Here is a 22,112-nt window from a genome sequence, read left to right on the forward strand (position 1 = left end):
TAGAACATAAGCTTTATGAGCCTTTATAACTAAAAATGTCCAACATATGCTGACATTTCAATCAATCAATCAATCAATCTTTATTACTGCCACAGACCAGAAAATAACTCATTAAAACAACAATAATAGTAAAAAAATAAAAATAAAAGGCAGATAGAATGTATTGTGATTGGTAGTGGATTAACAGAGGACGGTTAAAGTTTTCCCAATTTTACATGCACCAGAAACTACTTCATACTGATCTGATAACAGTAGTTCAACATGCACAAAAAACAGTATTTCCCAGATATTTTATTAGGTAAGGTGTTATAAATTGAGTCAGAGAGTCCTTATAGAAAATCCAGTATAGCAGGACATGAGCTATAGTTTTAATGGCCCCTTGTCCACAGGGACATAGTCTCAATTTAAATGGTTGTGGGTTTTTTTTGTATCAGCCCTCCAAAGCCACTGTGGGCAATGTGTTGCAGTGTGCTTAGGTTTATGCCTTTGGATTTTTGGGATGCTTGTTTGATATAAATATCTTGCTGCTTTAAAAGGGGGAGTTTGACTGCTCAAATAAACATCCTTGGGAAAAGCAGTTTGATCTACGTTATTTAGATGTGCTAAGTGTACACTCATAGCCCATTGTTAGAAGGGACCAAACATTTTTAAAATGATCAGGTGGCATTTGATTATTTTTAAAACACCCGGTCCCTACTTTTCATCTGATGAGCTCAGAATAGCTGACAAGGAACATTTTCTGCTCCCCTGATCACATATATGTCAACGCTGCTAACATGGGATATTCTTGCTTTGACAACATATGGAGATGCAACCATTTTCCTCCTTATGTTTTACTCTTAGAATTAGAGTTATAATTAGATGATACTGGGGGAGGGAGGAATGTGCATGGGAGTTTAGTTAGACATAACAATACTGTAACTAGTGTGAGAATCAAGGTTTTTGAAATAAGAGGTGATAAGAATTGGTGGGCTGGAGAACTGGAGGGAGAGCCTGCATTTCAAACTCATTGGAGAATGTGATTTACGACTGTAAATTGAAGGAGGGAATTGTGATTTGATACTATGTGCTTAGGGGAGGGGAATTTAGATTTTGGCTTTGGCTATGTACGTGTGGATGCTCTGCTTCTTGAATAAAGATTCTTTAAGGTAAACAATGCCTCAAAGTTCTTTGAAGAGTTTCATCCGTCGGAACCATGACAATATTGTTCAGATCCACATCAATAGCATTACATTCCTTGGTGATACAAGGCTTGCCCAGGCCATTAATTGTTCCCTTAAGTCAGGGGTCCCCAATCCCTGGGCTGCAACCCACTCTGGGCATTGAGCTATTCAGAACAGGGCTGCGGAAGTGGTGAGCCAGCACTCATGGGTATCCCCACTTGGGCAAGCAAAAGGCAAATTGTGCATCCTCTTGCCCACCACTCTCATGAAACCATCCCTTCTCCCCACACACACTGGTCTGCAAAGCCGGAAAGGTTGGGGAACTCTGCCTTAAGTGCAACAGCAATGTTTTTTGGTTGGTGAATTATGGTTTGTGGCTTAATATATTGTATGGTTGACCCTAATGGTGGCTTATACTGGTTCAGCATAGAAAAAAATGTAAGCATAGAAAGATGTATAAACAGAATCTTATTTCCCAAGTAATCACAAGGCCAGACCTTTAAACACAAGCAAGGTACTAGAACTATTGTGTTTGAATATCTGATGATCTGAAATGAGTTAGTAGAGTTTCTTCCCTGATCAAAAAAGGAGAGAGAAAAAATATATAAAACATAATGTGCAATTTTCTGCCAAAGTAAGTACTGTACACCCTGTACTTTCTCCTGGGTTCTATTATTCTGGGATTAAATACTGGCACAGCGAGGCTGATTATGTCAAATCCTTAATGAATGTGAATACATATTAATCATAATTCATTCTAAAATGGGAAGAGAAAATAATTGGCATTCACTCTTAGCTTAGAACATATCTCCATGCTGCAATGTAGGTAGAGGTTTAGGATATACAAGGAGATGCTCTTTTAATCATACCAAATGAGCTGTTTTCCTTTCTTTCACAGTTGGTATACAGTTGGTAATTTGCCATGGACTAAAGATAAAATGTCAGCATATGGCAATTAAAATGAATCCACCGTGTGCGGCCCAGACATAACCAAAGATGGAAATATTGCGCAGACATAGAGAGACTGATAGATATTTTTTATAGACAGACCCTACAGATCACACTCACACATACAAGGGGGAACATACATGTAGTTGCTTATAAGCTTTATCTTCTACCTAAAGCAATCAAGTATACCTAACCATTTTAATCTTAGCAATGAATAAAGATTGATTGTGGCAAAGCAAGGTCTTTTTCAGGTTGTACTTTGTGAAATTTTCTGTATGTATGATTAATGTGCACTAGTTTTGCACAGGCCAGCATCATAGCAAACAGCTAGCTGTTACTGCCACCTACAGATTAGGACTTCAAAGGAATTTTGAGAAAGTGCATTTTTACATACTGTAACCACAGATGAGAGACAGTAGTTATAGTCCAGAAATAAGGATATGAGAAAGATTTGCCAAACCCCAATTCTGTTCAAAATTAAACAATTAGCCAACATGGCTGCATCTCCAAACACAGTATGTTGTGATATAAGTGGCAGCTCCAGAGAGGTATATAAAACTGTGTTTACACACTGTATTTAAGGAAAATTGCAAGCAAAAAGATATTGTGTCCCAATAAATTATGGAGAATTTATTTAGTGTATGGCTGGTCACACACAGAATTAAAAGCACTTCATATTTACAAGTTAGAACAGTTAAAACAATTTTTTTTTTAAAAAAAAGAAGCAATTATAAAACGTAAGAGGAAAACAGAAATAACATTTCAGAGTTTAATGTCGAGTTTGGAGATCCAGTCAGTAGCTGCTGTTGTTACGCAGAGGAAGTCCTTAAAATCTCCTGGGTATCTTCTATTAGTGCATTTCCTCACTATATCTTGGATAGTCTGTCGGGGAGCCCCGCAATCACATTGTGCTGAAGGTGTCTTTCCACATTTATACAGAAAATCAGCACACACCCCATGAGTCGTTCTAATGCTATTGTATGTCACCCATATGTGTCGGGGTAGATTAAATCCTGGAGGTATACTATTAGGATTAATATGCTCAGAAATATCTTGGGAGGTATAGCTACTCCATGCTTCCATCCATTTTTGTATAGTGCTCTGATGTTCAGCCAGCAGCTTAAGTGCTGTGAGGAGTGGTGGATTTCTTGACTTTAATTGACATCTTAAGAGATCAGAGGTATAGGCATGAATGGGTAGAGAGGAGTTTTTGTTGTTGTTGTTAGCTGCGAAGTCGTGTCCGACCCATCGCGACCCTATGGACAACGTTCCTCCAGGCCTTCCTGTCCTCTACCATCTTCTGGAGTCCATTTAAGCTCACGCCTACTGCTTCAGTGACTCCATCAAGCCACCTCATTCTCTGTCGTCCCCTTCTTCTATTGCCCTCAATCTTTCCCAGCATTAGGCTCTTCTCCAGTGAGTCCTTCCTTCTCATCAGGTGGCCAAAGTATTTGAGTTTCAATTTCAGGATCTGGCCTTCTAAAGAGCAGTCAGGATTGATCTCCTCTAGGACTGACCGGTTTGATCGCCTTGCAGTCCAGGGGACTCGCAGGAGTCTTCTCCAGCACCATAGTTCAAAGGCTTCAATTCTTTGGCGCTCAGCCTTTCTTATGGTCCAACTTTCACTGCCATACATTGCAACTGGGAAGACCATAGCCTTGACTATACGCACTTTTGTTGACAGGGTGATGTCTCTGCTTTTTAGTGTGCTGTCTAGATTTGCCATGGCTTTCCTCCCCAGGAGCAAGCGTCTTTTAATTTCTTGGCTACAGTCCCCATCTGCAGTGATCTTGGAGCCCAGGAAAATAAAATCTGTCACTACCTCCATTTGTTCCCCATCTATTTGCCAGGAATTGAGAGGGCCGGATGCCATGATCTTGGTTTTCTTAATGTTAAGTTTCAACCCAAGTTTTGCACTCTCCTTCTTCACCCGCAACAAGAGGCTCTTTAGTTCTTCTTCACTTTCTGCCATTAGAGTGGTATCATCTACGTATCTTAGGTTGTTGATATTTCTTCCGGCAATCTTAATTCCAACTTTTGATTCATCTAACCCTGCCTTTCTCATGATGTGCTCTGCATATAAGTTAAATAGGCAGGGCGACAGTATACAGCCTTGCCGGACTCCTTTCCCAATTTTGAACCAATCAGTGGTTCCGTGTCCAGTTCTCACTGTTGCTTCTTGGCCTGCATATAGGTTTCTCAAGAGACAAATAAGATGGTCTGGTACTCCCATCTCTTTAAGAACTTGCCAGAGTTTGTTATGATCCACACAATCAAAGGCTTTAACATAGTCAATGAAGCAGAAGTAGATGTTTTTCTGGAACTCCCTAGCTTTCTCCATGATCCAGCGTATGTTGGCAATTTGATCTCTAGTTCCTCTGCCTCTTCGAAATCCGGCCTGTACTTCTGGTAGTTCTCGATCCACATACTGCTGAAGTCTAGCTTGTAGGATTTTAAGCATGACTTTACTAGCATGAGAAATGAGTGCAATGGTGCGATAGTTTGAACATTCTTTGGCACTGCCTTTCTTTGGAATTGGAATGTAAACTGATCTTTTCCAATCCTGTGGCCACTGTTGAGTTTCCAAATTTGCTGGCAAATTGAGTGTAGCACTTTTACTGCATTGTCTTTTAAGATTTTGAATAGCTCAGCTGGAATACTGTCACCTCCACTAGCTTTGTTGTTGCTCAGCTTTTCTAAGGCCCACTTCACTTCACATTCTAGGATGTCTGGCTCGAGGTCAGTGACCACCTCATTGTGATTATCAGGGACATTAAGCTCATTCTTGTATAGTTCTTCTGTGTAATTTTGCCACCTCTTCTTAATCTCTTCTGCCTCTGTTAGGTCCCTGCCATTTTGGTCCTTTATCATGCCCATTTTTGCATGAAACGTTCCCTTCATCTCTCCAATTTTCTTGAAAAGATCTCTGGTCCTCCCTATTCTATTGTTTTCTTCTATTTCTTTGCACTGTTCATTTAAGAAGGCATTCTTATCTCTTCTAGCTATTCTCTGGAATTCTGCATTCAATTGGGCGTATCTTTCTTTTTCTCCCTTGCCTTTCGCTTCCCTCCTTTTCTCAGCTATTTGCAAAGCTTCCTCAGACAGCCATTTTGCTTTCTTGCATTTCTTTTTCTTTGGGATGGTTTTGGTTGCTACCTCTTGTACAATGTCGCGAACCTCTGTCCATAGTTCTTCAGGCACTCTGTCTATCAGATCTAATTCCTTAAATCTATTTGTCACCTCTACTGTATATTCAACAGGGATATGATTTAATTCATACCTCAGTGGCCTAGTGCTTTTCCCTACTTTCTTCAGTTTAAGCCTAAACTTTGGAAGGAGAAGCTCATGGTCTGAGCCACAGTCAGTTCCTGGTCTTGTTTTTATTGACTGTATAGAGCTTCTCCATCTTTGGCTGCAGAGCATATAGTCAATCTGATTTCTGTGTTGACCGTCTGGTGATGTCCATGTGTAGAGCCGTCTCTTGGGTTGTTGGAAAAGAGTGTTTGCTATGACCATTGTATTCTCTTGACAGAATTCTATCAGCCTGTGCCCTGCTTCATTTTGCATTCCAAGGCCAAACTTGCCTGTTATTCCGGTTATCTTTTGGCTTCCTACTTTAGCATTCCAATCCCCCATGATGATAAGAACATCATTTTTTGGTGTTAGTTCTATAAGGTTCTGTAGAGCTTCATAGAACTGGTCAATTTCATCCTCTTCAGCACTGGTGGTTGGGGCATAGACTTGGACTACTGTGATATTGAATGGTTTGCCTTGGATTCGAACTGAGATCATTCTGTCATTTTGAGGATTGTATCCCAGTATTGCTTTTCCTACTCTTTTATTGACTATGAAGGCTACTCCATTTCTTCTGAGGGATTCTTGCCCGCAGTAGTATACCTGATGGTCATCTGAATTAAATTCACCCATTCCTGTCCATTTTAGTTCGCTGATACCTAAGATGTCGATGTTCAGTCTTGTCATCTCTTGTTTGACCACGTCCAGCTTTCCTTGATTCATGGATCTTACATTCCAGGTTCCTATGGAGAAAAAATCTTTACAGCATCGGACTTTCCTTTCACCACCAGACACATCCACAGCTGAGCGTCCTTTCGGCTTTGGCCCAGTCGCTTCATTCTTTCTGGCGCTACTAGTACTAGCCCTCTGCTCTTCCCCAGTAGCATATTGGACGCCTTCCGACCTGAGGGGCTCATCTTCCAGCGTCATATCGTTTTGTCTTTTGGTACTGTCCATAGGGTTTTCATGGCAAAGATACTGGAGTGGGTTGCCATTTCCTTCTCCAGTGGATCACGTTTTGTCAGAACTCTCGGCTATGACCTGTCCGTCTTGGGTGGCCCTGCATGGCATAGCTCATAGCTTCATTGAATTACGCAAGCCCCTTCGCCACGACAAGGCAGTAATCCATGAAGGGGAGAGAGGAGTTTAGCAGGATCTTACTATACTCCCAAATGAGAGCTTCTTGTCGTGCGGGGGAAGTATGTGGCTAAGAACTGGTAGCCAGTGAATAGGTGTAGATTTTATGCACCCAGTAATTAATCTCATCATATGGTTGAGTTGAACATCAACAAATCATGTATGTGAGCTGTTTATCCATACAGGTGCACAGTATTCCGCTACAGAGTAGCAAAGCCCAAGGGCTGCACATCGAAGAGTTGGAGCTGAAGCTCCCCAAGTTGTTCCACATAATTTTTGCAGAATGTTGTTTCTGCTGTTAACCTTGGCAGCCATATTCTGAATATGTTTTTTAAAAGACAGGGTCCTGTCTAAGGTGACCCCCAGATATTTTGGAGTTGCCTCATATGGGAGCAATTTGTTATTTAGGTATTATGGAGAAAAATGTATATCATTGAATCACAGAATAACAGAGGTGGAGGGGGCACCTTGGAGATCTAGTCCAACCCCCTGCTCAAGCAGGAGACTCTATACCGGACAGGTCAAACTCCCAACGTCACATGATGTTGTGCAATGTAGCGGGACAGTTTTGCCATTGCCGTCAATGGGGTGGGCATGGCTTCCGGATGACGCTTCTGGCCCGTGGGCTGGCAGTTTGATACCCCTCCTCTTTACCATTTCAGACAAGTGTTTCTCCACTCTTCACTGAGTTCTCCAATGATGGAGCACCCACAGCTTCAGGAGGCATGCCATTCCACTGTTAATTGTTCTCATTGTTAACAAATTAGTTCTAGGTTGCTTCTCTCCTTGATTAGTTTCCATCCATTGTTTCTTGTCTTGCTTTCTGGTGCTTTGAAAAATAGGTTGATCTCCTCTTCTTTGTGGCAGCCCCTCAAATATTGGAACCCAGCTTTCATATGACTCCTAGTCCTAATACCTAATTCCTGCAAATCAATTTTTGTGCAAAGTTTTGGGTGGATTTTCTAATTAATAAAAAATGAAAATGACTTAATAAAGTGTAAAATATGCAGGAAATGAATGCAATACAATTTTTTGTTTGTATTTCCTAGCATCTGGTACTGTGAAGTACACTGGAAATAATATGTAGGAAATAAGCAACATTTGGCTTCTGGATTTGCATCCCAATTCAGCGCAACCAATGTTGTTGAGGTAGCACCAAAATACCTGTATTACATATTCCTGAGTTCAGGTAAATTGTTTTCATGCATAATGGATATTAGTAGCTTAATCTCCGCAAAAGTATGTATTATCTTTTTAAAAGCTTCCAAGTTGATGGCTATTATTGATGTGTGTGGGGACAACTGCTTTAGTGTGCTGCCTAAGAATGCATTTCCCATTATAATTTCAATAACTTCAATGGAAGGTTACTTTCTTTGTGGTACTTTCTCCCTACCAGGGATAATTTTATGCATCACTATCATATCTCCTATTATTTGCTTACTTTGGGGACAAAATGTGTACTTATATAGCAAGATGTGAAATTACACATTTGAATTGTTGAGGAAATTCTTACATGGAGTTGACCTGGCAATTGGTCAATGTACAATTTTAAATGCCCATTAAGCTTCAGTTCCAGTGGAAACAAGAGAGATTCACAGGTGGAAATAACTTCAAATTATCCTAGCAAAAGACCAAAAATGAATCATGAGGGGGATTTATTCAAGATTTAAATTCAAAATGGATTAGTTGTCCTTACCTATGAGTTTGATTAAGGAATACCAATATGTTTTGCTATTTAATATCCTAGAACAGGGGTTCCCAACCTTGGCAACTTTAAGACCTGTGGACTTCAACTCCCAGAATTCCCCAGCCAACATGGCTTGCTGGGGAATTCTGGGAGTTGAAGTCCACAAGTCTTAAAGTTGTCAAGGTTGGGGACCCCTGTCCTAGAACATTCTTAATAGGATGAAGAAATTCCCTGTTTACATACTGAACAAGAACATAACTGAACTAAGAATCAGATAATCTGGTGCTAAAATAAGAATGACAAGTTTCTGGAGGCTTTCTTTCTTGTTGATGATGATGGTAGTGGTGTTTTAAAAAGCTTCCTAGAGCCTCACAGAACATAGTAACCACTGTTGTTATGTTAACAATGGAATATGAAGATATGAATTTCAGTGGAAGGAATATTTGAAGGAGATTTTTTTTTATTCCTTTGCACTCATCTATATCCAAAAATAAACTTGATTTTTGTGGAACTTGAAGCAAGTGGAACATACGTTTTGAGTATTAACTAGTCTGACTCCTATCCTTATCTAGAAGTAAGGTATGGCACCCACATTTTATGATACTTATCTCCTCATCCACATTTTGAAGTTTTGCTTCCAAATATATTGGTCCTAAGAAAGAGAAACTATAGCCAATCAGCTGAAAAGCAGAAGGCAATCGACATGATCAGTGGAGGAATTCAGTCGCTTCACACCACTTTGGCAGAACCGGTAGCTAATTTTTTGTTGCCCAGGCCCAGAATGGACTTCTGGAAGTGGCATCCACACAGAGAACTGGTTGTTCACATATTTGAATCCCACCACTGGACATGCTGTTGTATTTGTTAGAGATGTGTGCTTTGGTCCTAGAAAAATTCTACTCTTTAGGCCGTTTAGTCTGCACTGGGCACCTTACCCTTAATTTATTAAACAAATTATGGAAGCGATGCATGACAAAAATATACTTTGGGAGAGAAAGAAGATGAAGTCACTACATAACATTTCTTGTCTTTGCAACAAAAATAAAGGTTCGTGACTAAACCAAGATCACAACTCTATAACAATTTGGGGTTGTAAATATGGCTACTTTTATTTTCCTAGGGATCTGAATAATTATAAATCACAAAGTTGGAATTTCTTGCTTGTTTGCTTGCTATGATTCTATGTGAGGAAAAAAGGATCCTATTACTTTTGGAGGAGCTCTTTACAGCCTTTGCTGCCAGTCCACCATCTTTGGATCCTATTAAATAATCTGCACCTGGAAACCTTATACATTTATAATTCTGCATCCAAAATAGCAATAGTAATAGCACTTAGACTTCTATACCACTTCACAGTGCTTTACAGCCCTCTGTAAGTGGTTTACCAAGTCAGCTTGTTGCCCCCAACCATCTGGGTCCTCGTTTTAGTGACCTTTGAAGGATGGAAGGCTAAATCAACCTCGAGCTGGTCAGGATCAAAGGAATTGAACTTCTGGCAATGTGAACAGAGTTAGCTTACAATACTGCATTCTAACCACTGCGCCACCACGGCTCAAAATCTAACCTTTGTCAGCTTACCAACTGACTATAAAGTACTGTTTGTTGCTTTTTAAAGTGCTTTACAAAAAGAACCCATCTGACTGAAATAGTATAAACAAACTTAGACAAGTATTTCCTTCCCAAGTTATTTTTTGTGCATTTTCTATGTAACTTCTGTAACCTTGCAGAAGATGATTTTAATGGTGAAGAATTGAAATGGCATGCCCCATTTTCCCCAATATAAAATGGCTTATCTTCTGATGCTTTGGGCATAGTATGGCTAGTTAAAACTTTATGTTTTCCCACAGGTCTCTAGAACTGTCCTGGCTTAATTAGTCATTTACTCATACAGTTTACCTCAGGAGTGTTACCTCTTTTCTTTAGAAGTTTTTTACCAAGGCTGGACACCTGGCAGAGAGCAGGATAGATAGCCTGGTACTCCATCACATAAACTTTTGATAACGGCAAGGCAATAACTATAAACAACATATACTCTCAAGTCCAATACCTAGAGTAAACAGGATAAATAGATGTATGTTTAATGGTAATATATTTTATAAAATGTCCTTGGCAATTATTCAAATGTTTGGGTTTCATCCAAGCTACTAATAGGGTGTTATGTTATTTACAACCCTTATATTTTGTAAAACTATAAAATATGACCAACATGGGACATATTTTAGTACAGACGTACCAGAAAAGGTGTTATGCACTAGTCAGGAAAAATTGAGGGACATCATAGCAGATACTAAAGGATGTAAAATTCTGAACTCTACTTATTATTGAATGTTGCCCCCATCTTGTTATCTATCCCATATCTGTGGATATTTCCTGTGTATATGGTGGTATGAAAGAATAGAATAGAATAGAATAGAATAGAATAGAATAGAATAGAATAGAATAGAATAGAATAGAATAGAATAGAATAGAATAGAATAGAATAGAATAGAATAGAATAGAATGGAATGGAATGGAATGGAATGGAATGGAATGGAATGGAATGGAATGGAATGGAATGGAATGGAATAACAGATGGCAGTCCAGTCTCTTCTTGAAAGCTTCCAGTAATGAAGCTCCCAGAACTCTTGCAGGCAAATTGTTCCATTGGTTGATTGTTCTCACTGTCAGAAAAATTCTTCTTGTTTCTAGGTTCTTGATCATTTTCCATCCATTATTCCTTGTCTGGCCTTCAGGTGCTTTAGAAAATAGGATGATCCCCTCCTCTCTGTGACAGCCCCTCAAATATTGGAACACCTCTATTATGTCTCCCCTGGTTCTTGTCTTCACTAGACTAGCCATGCCCAGTTCCTGTAACGGTTCTTCACATGTTTTAGCCTCCAGTTCCCTAATTCATTAGGATATCCATGTGCAAACTCAAATGGAAGATAAGGTTGAATTAAGGAATCATATCAAACTCATAGAATATGAAAGGTGAGAAAGTATGACAATTTGTTATGGCCAATTGCCCATGGCCAACTTTCTGCAGAACAACTAGTCCAAGAGTTGCACTAATATCGAAGAAATTGTGGAATAGACTCATTAAAGAATGGATGCAAAAGGAAGAACAAAGTGAAATGTGAATGACAAAGATCAAAATATATTACAATATAAAATTTCCCCACAAAGAGTTGTCCCATGGCGAGTTGGCCGGGGTGAGTTGCCCCATTCCAGTCTTGGTCTATGTGGTGTTCAATAGCATCTCTGTTGTTGTTGTTAGCTGCGAAGTCGTGTCCGACTCATTGCGACCCTATGGACAACGTTCCCCCAGGCCTTCCTGTCCTCTACCATCTTCTGGAGTCCATTTAAGCTCATGCCTACTGCTTCAGTGACTCCATCCAGCCACCTCATTCTCTTTCATCCCATTCTTCTCCTGCCCTCAACCTTTCCCAGCATTAGGCTCTTCTCCAGTGAGTCCTTCCTTCTCGTTAGGTGGACAAAGTATTTGGCATCTCTGTAGTGGCCCATAATTATTTGTTTGAGAAAACCTTGAAAAAAGTAAAAAAAATGCCTTGAAGATGCCCTTATATTTTTGAAAATGTATTTTTGAAAATCAATTTAAAATTGATTTTTGGCCTAGTCCGGTATGTTGTATACTGTCTGATATGCTCTCTCCCCCATTGCAAACTCATAATAGTGGTGCTTCCTGGTATACTGTGTATGTTTACCATTGAATACATAACAAAGACAAATGGGGTAATCTATTTCAGACAATTCCAAATGTTTTTACAATTCAGGTAGACGTGCATTCCAGATTTCTCAATTTTGCCAAAGAAAAGAAAAAGAGGGAGGGAGAAAGGTGTTTCAATCATTTTTTAGCTGGGTTTCTCTCCCATAACCCCTCTTCTATTTCTTGATGAGAAACTAAAGCTCTGGCTGATCAATCCTTAGACATATTTGGAAACTTTCCGTAATAGCGAATTGATACTCTTAAGCTGAATTGTGCTTGTATTATTCTGAACTGTTTCTTGATTTAACCATTGTCTTTCAAAAATAGCTTTCCTTCATAATCAGCTGCTGGGTTTAACAGAAGACTACATGACACATCTTGCCTTAGACATTCTCTGGTGTACTAATTGCTTTGCAGTTAAAGACAATTCTGTTTTGAAAAAGTTGATAACTTGGCAAGTGTGGGATGGAACCAATTTATCTCAGTTAGGCAGCTTCACTCACAGACCATTAAAATGGAGCAAAAAATAAACCCAAAAAACCCTGATGTCACATAGAACGAATAATATGCAGATCTAGGTTATGATTGCTTTGTCCTTTCTAGATTATATTTCTAAATTTATGGAAATGTATTCAGACGTGCTAAGGACTAAAGTATTTATTGTCCTGAATGTATGGCATGTAGCTGCATTGACACGTTCTGTAATTAATTACATGTTCAAGGGTCCACAGCGATGGACAAAGCACTAAAGTCAGTTTGTTCTCAACCTGTGTGATCTGGGTAATCTGCCCTTTTTCACTGCACAAGTCCAAAGCATTTCCAGACTCCTTTGAATGTCCTTTTACAGTACAGGGGGGTGGGGAGAATCTTCAAATCTTAGAGTCAATTCTTTTGCTCTTTGAACAGGATATATACTAATAATTCAATCATTTAAAAGATGTCATTGCACTGTACAAATTATGCATGTCATATCATATGCATATCATATATCGCTTCTAGGGCACACCTGTGGAATCATTCCACTAAGCAATGTATAATTTGACATAGAGATTTACTTCTGAGTAAATATGTAGAGCACCATATTGTGTAGATTGGCTATGCATTCTTTAAGCATCCTCTGTATTTTTTTCCAGTCAAAATGCATGACATTTCATATAACCCAACTTCATTTAAAATAGGAATGGGGTATTGGTGACCTTCATAATCTGAAATCTCATTACTTCTCACCATTGCCTGGAACTACTGAGAGTAACATCAGGAGAACACTTTCTTGATTTATTTATTCTTAATTTAATCAATGTATTGGTATTGAATATGTTGAATATAGCAACTGTCTTTAGCTATTAATAGTTTATACAAAATTCTCTTCTTACTCCGATGAGTCAAGAGCCCTGATGATTAATTGCAGTACTTCAGGCTACAGTCTGGAGTTTGATCCTGACATGCCTGAGGTTGACGCAGCCTTCCATCCTTCCAAGGTCAGTAAAATGAGTACCCAGATCATTAGGGGCAATATGCTAACATTATAAACTGCCCAGAGAGTGCTGTAAAGACTATGGGGTGGTATATAAGTCTAAATGCTACTGCAATTGCTATATGTGTCTTCCTCAATTCTGGGTCTTCTATCAGAGATCTGAGAGCTTGAGGGTTCTACACTGGATCTTATCTGTTCCTAGCACTGTACTCTTCTGGATAGAGAGTTCTGACATTGTTTCTGGAATCTGTTGGAACCACTCTCCCACCTCAACAATTATAGCCATAAATACTCCTACCATTACTGTGACCACTTTGGCCTTTACTTTCCACATCCCCTCTAGTTCCTTCTTCCAGTCCTGGTACTTCTCCAGCTTCTCATACTGCTTCCTGATGTTGCTGTCACATGGCACTGCTATATCTATCACCACCACTATCTTCTGTTCCTTCTCTACTACCACAATGTCTGGTTGATTGGCTTGTACCTCCCTCTTGAGAGGATTATCTATCTATCTATCTATCTATCTATCTATCTATCTATCTATCTATCTATCTATCTATCTATCTATCTATCTATCTATCTATCTATCTATCTCTATATCATTATATCTATCTATCTATCAGTTATGTCACCGGTTCTTCTCGCAGGAAAGGAGACGAGGCAAGTGAGTTCAACAAAGCTCATGGTTTATTGCTTGCAGGATCTGAACTGAGAATTGGGCTGCAGCTTGCAGCAATTTATAGCCAGGCCCCTAGGCGGCAGCCAATGGGTTTAAAATAACCACTGCCACCTAGGGGCAGCCAATAGCAGCACTGGAGCACTGGAGTCTGGGTTGCTGGACAGCCATTAGCTGCTCCAGCTTACCATGTGATGCTACAATTGAGCCCAATACATAATACCCCTCCCCTCTTAGATCAGACAAACATCATAGCAATAATTGGCAAACAATACAAGTACAAGACTTAACATCATAGCAACCTTAGAAAAACATAATACAAGTTACAAGGGTTAACATTATAGTATCTGAATGAATAGGCTTTCATTGGCAATGCAATTGACAGTTAACATCATAGTATCTGAATGAATAGGTTTTCATTGACAGCACACTAGACAGTTAACATCACAGGTCCAGTATTGTTCAGTACAGTGACAAGTTACAGTACAGACAACATTATAGTTCTTTTATTTTACAACGTAATCAGAGAGATAAGAAGGAGGCTTACGTGTCCTTGTGGAATGCCTTGGGGTTTCAGTCACTTTGTGGTCTACCAGCTTACCCACCGGGCTAGTAGACCATTGTTCTTTGATGCACCTGAGTCAAAGGAATTAGATGCTCTCTGGCTGGCCTCTCCAGGTTGGCCCATCCCAGAGTCAGACTGATCAGCAGAGTAGGCACAGCGGTTGTTGAAATCTGGTTGGCTTGCTCCTTCAGGGGATCCATGTTGCACTTCTGGACTCTCCTCCTCTACACCCAGTTCCTCATTGCTTACAAAAGAAGCATCTTGAGAGTCCATGTAAGGGCTGGCTTGACATCGAATTCACAAAGTCTTCTGACCTTCGGCATTCTGTCTTCAGCTGGTTCCTGCTGTTTTCGATCCTGCTTCCCAAGGCCCAGGGAATGAATCCACTGACCACATGGTCTCTAGCATGGCTTGCTAGCCGACTGTAGGGGGAGAATGCCTTTTCCCTCCAGGCGTGGGCTGCCTCTCCCCTAGTGGACTTCAGCTCTTTTTGGGAAGCAGGATCCCATCTTTGTCACCAGAGTTACGTCATGGGTTCTTCACGCAGGAAAGGAGACGAGGCAAGTGAGTTCAACAAAGCTCATGATTTATTGCTTGCAGGATCTGAACTGAGAATTGGGTGCAGCTTGCAGCAATTTGTAGCCAAGCCCCTAGGCAGCAGCCAATGGGTTTATAACAACCGTTGCCACCTAGGGGCAGCCAATAGCAGCACTGGAGCCCTGGAGTCTGGGTTGCTGGAGAGCCGTTAGCTGCTCCAGCTTACCACGTGATGCTACAATTGAGCCCAATACATTATCTATCTATCTATCTATCTATCTATCTATCTATCTATCTATCTATCTATCTATCTATCTATCTATCTATCTATCTATCTATCTATCTATCTATCTATCTATCTATCTATCTATCGACATTTGTTTGCTGTTGTTAAGGGTGAGTTCTTGCTAATGAACTCTATTTTATGGAACACTGCTCCACAGACAATTGTCCCATGTTCATGAACTTCAGAAATCTTTCCTTTCCTTTCCTTTCCTTTCCTTTCCTTTCCTTTCCTTTCCTTTCCTTTCCTTTCCTTTCCTTTCCTTTCCTTTCCTTTCCTTTCCTTTCCTTTCCTTTCCTTTCCTTTCCTTTGCTAAGCCAAATGGAACAATGATCCAACGTAGGGTAAGACAACTTTTCTCTGAACTGTCTTTCTTGATGGAAGTGTATCCATTTTGCTTAATGGATAAAATATGCAATATTTTTTTCTAAAAAAAATATTCATGGTTCTGCAAATGCAGTTAGGCAATGCACCAGCATCTATGCTAAGGGAAGGTTTCTAAAATAAATTCAGGATATCAAGCAAATTTAGACCCAACAAGAAATGCTAGAATTCTTGTCTATGGAAATTGCTTCTATTTGTACAACACAGCAGGTTGCTAAGCACAGCAAAATATCATTGATTGCAGTTATTCCCTATGGTTGACATGACTGAAGTTATATTTTATATGCATTTTATTTTAGGCTGTTGCATCCAGTGTTTCAAACATTACCTTTTACCTGTGAAAACATAGTGCATGAAGCATGACAACTGGCTATAAAAAGGCTACTGTCTCATTCATCATTACTTATTATACTGAAAAGAGAAGAAGTCAGCAAAACTGGCAAATATTTTCCTATTAAGAAATCCAACCTCATTTTTCGAATAGGCATGTCCAAAGCAGTGCCGTGAAGAAACAATATTAGCGTGTCCATGATAAACAATGGAAAACATGAAAAAAGGAGCATGTGGTTAAGCTCATCAAAAAGAAATGAAGTCATTGTTCCATTCCATTGCAAAGTTAGAAGAGGTCCAGCAGGAAAACAATCTGGGAGCCTTTCGAGGTCCTAAGATCCTTCCTTTCAGAAAATAGATTTGGAAGGGATCTTGGAGATCTTCTAGTCCAACCCTCTCCTCAGGCAGGAGACCCTATATCATTTCAGACAAATGATTATTCAATCTCTTCTTAAAACCTCCAGTGTTGGAACTCTGACAACTTCTGGAGGCAAGTCATTCCAATGATTAATTGTTCTCACTTTCAGGAAATTTCTCCTTAGTTCTAGGTTGCTTCTCTCCTTGATTAGTTTCCATCCATTAGTTGCTTCTTGTCCCGCCTTCAGGTGTTTTGTAGAATAGCTTGACCTCCTTTTCTTTGTGGCAGCCCATTAGATATTGGAACAGGCTATCGTGTCACCCCATTCCTTCTTTTCATTAAACTTAATTCCTGCAACTTTCTTCATATGGTTAAAACTCCACTCCCCTAATCATCTTTGTGGCTCTTCTCTGTACTCTTTCTAGAGTCTCAACATCTTTTTTATGTCATGGCAACCAAAACTGGATGCAGTATTCCAAGTGTGGTTTTATCAAGGCATTATACATTGGTATTAATAGTTCAGATGTTCTTGATTCTGTCCCTTTGATAATGCAGGCTAGGAGTACATTGTTTTTTTGTGGGGTTGTTTTTTTGGTAGCTGCAGCACACTGCTGGATCATATTTAAGTATTGTCCACTAGGACTCTGAGATACCTCTGGCAGTTACTACTGAGCCAGGTACCACCTATACTATACCTGTGCATTTGTGTGTGTTTTTTTTCCCTTTCCTAAATATAGAACCTTACTTTTTTTGACCACTGAATTTCATTTTGTAAGATTGGGCGCACTGTTCAAGTCTGTCAAGATCCTTCTGTATCTTAAATCTATCTTCTGGAGTATTGACTATTCCTGCCAGCTTGGTGTTATTGACATAGATATTGAAAACTACTGGGCTTAGACTTTGCTTCTATTGAGATATCAGTCTCATTTTGTGATTCTATTTATGCTCAAATCCCTGGGCAGTGTACATAAAATTGGTAAAAACATTCCATCTTTTTCAAGTGATAATTTTCATAGTAACTATGGGTTGTGAGTGGGTGGGGAAGATTTATTATATTGGAAGAGAAAACATCAATCTTTGTTGGTAGCACTCATTATCCTGGAATGCAATGGGTTCTTTTGGGATACATTAATCATTAAGGAAGTTGAGTATGATTCCCTAAATGGTGATTCGCCAACATATCTTATAACAACGTTGAAGCAAAATATAAAATCTAGATATTTCTTACAAGCGTACATGCCAGGCTAGAGATAATGCATCTGATTTTATACACAGCCACACAACGTAACTATGAACTGTGCAATAAAACTCAAGAACGTCCTGTAGTTCATTAAAACTTTGCCTTCAAAATGTTACAGTAACCTCATGAATAATACAGTTACCTGAACATTGATACCTGTGTAGTAACTGCTATAACTATTCTATTTTTCAGGATCTAAACCTCTTCATTGAAAGCTGAAAATTAGAATATGAACCTTTCACTCAGGAATTTCACATGAAGGCAGAATTCACATATGAGGTCAAGGAATATGAAAATGTTTCCTAGCAATGCTCCCCTTTGTGTTGTGCCCATTATCTTCTAAACATGGAGGGTATATGAAGCAGAAAACGTTCTCTGTAAGTGGAGGTCATTAGTATGATTTAGTATCATGGAAAAACAGATGCTTGCAGAAATACTTCACATGTCTGAGAATCTTCACAGTAAAACCTTTAATCAAAGTGGGTCAGGGAGAAGAAACCTTCATCCTTACAACATAGACAATACATTTCAATCAATCAGCTTAGTTATCCATGGAATAAGTATGATCCGTCTCAGTTTGAAAATAACTTTTCACTCTCAAAGGTTTTTATACCATCTAACACTAAACCTATGTCTTTTAATATGATGAATGTAAATTACTGCTGGCATATGCTCCCTCTGTGTTCTGGTGATGCTGAATAACTAATGAGTCCACCAAATGTTGAAGTAAAAGCAAAAAAAATATGATTAAATCAAGGTTTTTTACAGTTTGAAAAATAATGGGATGAATTTCACCCTAACCCAATCCCATTATGTGTTAAGCACAGGATTGGAGAATCCATTATAGTTGAAAATAGAATGAAAATATTTTATCCTAATAGATGCTAGTAGATGCTCAGAGCATGACTTTTTTAAAAAAGCCTCTGCTTAAAATCCACTTTTTATCCTCAGATTAAAGGGGAAGCATTAATGATTTCTGGCGATAGTGTTATTTACAGGAGTCCTCTCCTTAAGGAAAATAGTTCTCTCCTTACTAATAGGACAATAATATTCACAATTTCTGAAAATTAGCAGAGATATTTTCATTTCAACAGAAGTTGAACTGCAGGCTACTTTATGTTTTGCAGCTTTGAATTACAAATTCATTTTATATAAAGTAATATAATTTATATTATTTGCTTAAATTAGACTTCAAATATGAAATGGGATGATTGTAGTCTGCATGATAGTCCTTTGAGAAATTTCCTTCAAGTAATTTATTTATTTAATATATCTTTATTGTATTAATTCACATTGATTTTTGAGCAAAATGACTACCCATAAAAACAATAACAAACTTACCCTTTTGTGTGTTTTTTTTCTATTTTTCTATTTGTGAGGTGTAACTTATCTCAGGAAATTTGTGCTAAATGTTTTCCTCTGTAATATTAATTTTATTGCATATTCTTTCCACATGTACTTTTACATTTGATATTATTGCCCATGCTTCCATCTCTTCCTTGGTATTCAAATGAACTAGGATACCTGATTTTTCAAAATTCAGGTGTGAACTCCAGAGTTCCTCGAAAGAGGATGACTTTGATGGACAGAGGGAAGCTCCATCATCAAAGCAATAAAAAGGAAAATATTGCTTGAGTCCAAGAAGGGAGGGAGATTATGAATGTTTCTGACACAGAAACACACACTGAGACACACACATATTTCTAATTTATATTAATATAAAAAGGGAGGAGGGGAAAAACAATCAGACTTGCAAGATTCTGTTACTATAGCTATTTTAATAAAAGTAACTCTAGGTCTACATGGTGTCTGTTTCTTAGACTGGTCTGCCTCATAGGACTGATAGAATGTGTAGAACATTGCAATACTGGGACATTATATTCTTCTAATGTAAAGAATACTGCTAAACATTCTAAAGTTCAAGATCCAACTTAGAAGATAAATGAATATAACACATTTGGACCAGATGGACCTCATAATTGTGGAATCACATTGACTCTTTTTGTTTAAAAAACTAACTCAGTTCAATCCAATGAAGGAGAATATTTGTAGCTCAGGGTTAAAATGAGAGGTCCTTGGTGCTCTCTGAGCTTGCTTGTTTTCTTGCAGATGTTTCATTACCCTAACTAGGTAGCATCATCAATGCTAGTAAGGGGTGCTGTTTGCTGTCATCCGCCCAGACAGGCAAGACACCAGAATATAAACTAACAGCAAACAGCACTCCTTATTAGCAGTCATGATGTTACCTAGTTAGTGTAATGCAGACATATCAAACACAGGCCCGGGGGCCAGATCTGGCCCGCGAAGTGGTTTCATGTGGCCCCCGAAGCCATCATGGAAACAGTGAGGGAATGGTCCTCGCTGCCTTGGCCCTGGCCCAGAGACCCTCCTTCTGCCAGAGACCCCCAAATCTGTCCCACTCCTGCCCAGGCCCCCATAGGCACCCTTGATGCCAATGATGTAGAGCTGGCCATGCCCACCCAGTAGGCCATACGCACTCCAGCTGTGCCCACCAAGTAGGCCATGCCCACCCTGGCCATACCTACCCGGCCCCCCGAGGGCAACCACAATGCTGATGTGGCCCTCAATGAAATTGAGTTTGACACCCCTGGTGTAATGAAACATCTACAAGAAAACAAGCAAGCTCAGAGAGCACCAAGGGGCCCACATTCCATAAAATAAACTTGAATGAGACAACTCGCCTCAGCCAACGTACTACAGCCAACTCACCACAGACCAACTGGCAAAGGTCAATTTACCACAGGACAGCTCATCACAGGGCAATTTAACAATTCAATTTAATTATTTAAAATAAATTTAATAATATTTTATTTTTTGTCATTCAAAAATTGTCCCTCCGTTTCCATCCTTTCTTTCATGATTCTGTTCCACCATTTCTTTCATATTAGAATAACTCTTCTCCCACAGTGAGTTGGCCCAGAGTGAGTTGGCCGTGGCGAGTTGGCTGCTGCAAATCATGATATGAGTGCAGTCCCAATAATCCCTGCACTTACGGATATTATCCACATGACCTAACCCTGAATGTGATGTAGGGATATATCTAAAGAGGGAAAAATTCTGCAGTAAGGTCTCTGACACGAAAGTTGTCTTCTTACTGGTATCCAAAACAAGGATTCTCTTGTGAAACCAAGAATTCTTTGAGTGAAGCTAGGATGGCAGGATATGTGATGCATTTAAAAATCAATAGTGTCATTACAGGTGGCCATTTTTTTAAAAATCCCATTTATATCCCGCCCTTCTCCGAAGACTCAGGGCGGCTTACAATCTAAAGCTCAATGTGCTTAGCAATAGCCTTCATTCTATGTATACACCTGCTTATTAGGGCTTTCGGGGGCCCCAAGTGGCATTTTTACAAAGTCAGCTTATTGTCCCCAACAATTTGGATCCTCATTTTACCTACCTCGGAAGGATGGAAGGCTGAGTCAACCTTGAGCCTGGTGGGATGTGAACCTGCACTAATTGCAGGCAGCTGGTGTTACTTAAGGAGGCATTAGCCCACTGTTCCACCAAGGCTCTTTTTTACTTTATAGCTAGCCATTTTCACTTTCTAGCACTCCCTCCTCCCTCAAACTGTCATAAGTAAAAAGGTTTATGAGGGACACTGATGTAGGTAAATACTTCCTGTTCAAAAAGGAATTTGTTGACTTCTAAATTTGCTACTACCTACAGCAGACATGTCAAACACAAGGCCCAGGGGCCGCATGTGGCCCATGAAGTGGTTTCATGCGGCCCATGAAGCCATCCTGGAAACAGTGAGGGAACGGCCCCCACTGCCTTGGCCCTGGCCCAGAGACCCTCCTTCTGCCAAAGACCCTCAGATCTGTCCCACTCCTGCCCAGGCCCCCATAGGCACCCTTAATGCGAACGATGTAGAGCTGGCCACGCCTACCCAGTAGGCCATATGCACTCTAGCCATGCCCACCCAGTAGGCCACGCCCACCCAGGCCATACCCACCCGGCCCCCTGAGGGCAACCGCAATGCTGATGCGGCCCTCAATGAAATTGAGTTTGACACCCCTGACCTACAGAATGTTGCTGCACAATAAAAAAATACTTTTAAAAAAATCAGCCTGTTCCACAAATTCACTTTGAAAATGAAGGAGTATGAAAGAGAAAAGCTAAAAACCTGGAGAAATAAAAGCTTAATATAGAAAATTATAACCCCCTTGAAATGGTTCTGTGACAAAGCAAGAAGCTGTGCCCACTTAATGGTGTCCAGCCCCCTAAACTCCAGTGTGGTATTACTGCTACTTTTCTTTTACGGTTGTTTTTCTTATGCTATTTTGGAGGAAAAGAATTAAGAGCACTT

Source organism: Vipera berus (genome assembly GCF_964194415.1).
Source record: "Vipera berus genome assembly, chromosome: 4".
NCBI lineage: Eukaryota > Metazoa > Chordata > Lepidosauria > Squamata > Viperidae > Vipera > Vipera berus.